This window comes from Leuresthes tenuis, unplaced genomic scaffold, assembly GCF_036924035.1.
Source record: "Leuresthes tenuis unplaced genomic scaffold, fLeuTen1.0.hap1 SCAF_63, whole genome shotgun sequence".
In the NCBI taxonomy this organism is placed as follows: Eukaryota; Metazoa; Chordata; class Actinopteri; order Atheriniformes; family Atherinopsidae; genus Leuresthes; species Leuresthes tenuis.
In genome coordinates, this window is record NW_027325417.1 from 66,110 (window position 1) to 67,653 (window position 1,544).

At 44.0% G+C, this 1,544-nt stretch overlaps 1 non-coding gene across 1 annotated transcript; it reads left to right on the plus strand.

The window, feature by feature from the left end:
- The first annotated feature begins 944 nt into the window (after window positions 1–944).
- On the plus strand, window positions 945–1,058 carry LOC140285891 (U5 spliceosomal RNA). The gene has a single exon (XR_011910831.1). It is a non-coding gene; the product is annotated as a U5 spliceosomal RNA (small nuclear RNA).
- The last annotated feature ends 486 nt before the right edge of the window (window positions 1,059–1,544 follow it).

Consider the following 1,544-nt stretch of genomic DNA (forward strand, 5'->3'; position numbering starts at 1 on the left):
AGCTACTGACAAGCATTAAGCATGTCACACAGCCCAAACATATAACATTTCAGGACACACCACACAGTTAACAACCACAGTGAAGCGTGTCAAAGCCCAAACATGTAACATTCAACAGGACACTTACACAACACATTCAAATCAAACAGTCAGACAACATACAAGAACATATACCCCAGCCGGCCTTGCTCCCTGCCTATTTTCGTACAGCACACTATGTGTGCGCACACCTTTATTCACAAACTCTTCAACTTATACTCTTTTACCGAAGCTGCTACAGCTCGATTGGCCGAATACCCTTAGATCCTATTTCGGTGAATTTGACATCTGCCTTACATGTAACAGATTAGCGGTTTAGCAGTTTTAATTTAGTTTGAGTGAAGGAATTCATTTTATAGCAAAATCCGAAATTGTGAAGCACTCATGAAAGTAAGCTTATTCTCGGATTCCTGAAACTTTAGATTTGCTCTTTCTTTTACTGCAAAGTACAACGTTGTTTTTTTTGTTTAAATCTTTCTAGACATGGTAAATATGAACGACAAAGCAGTTTTAACATAGTTTCAGTGAAGGAATTCATTTTATAGATAAAATCCCAAGAGTCTGCAGAGAAAAGAGAGTGAATGCGAAGTAGACTTTAACACGGCTATGGGAGCGAGCCGAGTGTCGGCTAACCGGGAGAATTGCTTGAAAGAAACGCGACACCGAATGAGCGGTCAGAACAAAGCCTCAATACGGGATTCTCGTGGTGTTTTTGTTGCTGCCTTGTCTTTTGCATAGAGTAAAAGACAAGGCAGCCATCGAATAGGGCCCGATTGTTCCTACTTGGTCAGCCGAGGAGCAAGGGGGGGGGGGGGGGGCAAGCGTCTCAACCAAGCAAAGCTCACCATGGGGAAGGTGGCTATACCAACTAGCCTGATGCCCTGCTCCCGCAGTGACGGATAATCGTACTCTGGTTTCTCTTCATAACATACAAGTCTTTCGCCTTTTACTAAAGACTTCCGTGGAGAGCAGCACTAATGAGTTGTTTCTATTATTGGCAGGCTTTACCTTTGCGGGTGAAGCCCTTTCTGTCTGTGCAAAAGAAATCTTGCTACTTTGCAGAGTGACTTCTCTGAGTAGAGTCGCCTTACAAGACAAGGCAGCCATCGAATAGATTGTTTCTACTTGGTCAGCCGAGGAGCAGGGGGGGGGGGGCAAGCGTCTCAACCAAGCAAAGCTCACCAAGTAGGAACAATCGGGCCCTTTTCGATGGCTGCAACACCTGAAAGAGATATTGATGCGAGACCCGATCAAATGCTTTTTCAAAGTCTAAATTTAAGATGACAAGCCGGGTGTTTCTGTCTCTAGCGTAATCAATGATGTCTCGAATCAGTACGAGGCTGTCGGTGAGTTGTCTCCCTGAGATGGCACAAGCTTGGTCTGGGTGAATTACCTCCTCTAAAACAGAGGACATCCGTGTCGCTAAAACCTTGCTAAAAAGTTTACAGTCAAAGTTTAAAAGTGTGATGGGCCTCCAATTCTTTAGGTCAGTCTTATCATTTTTT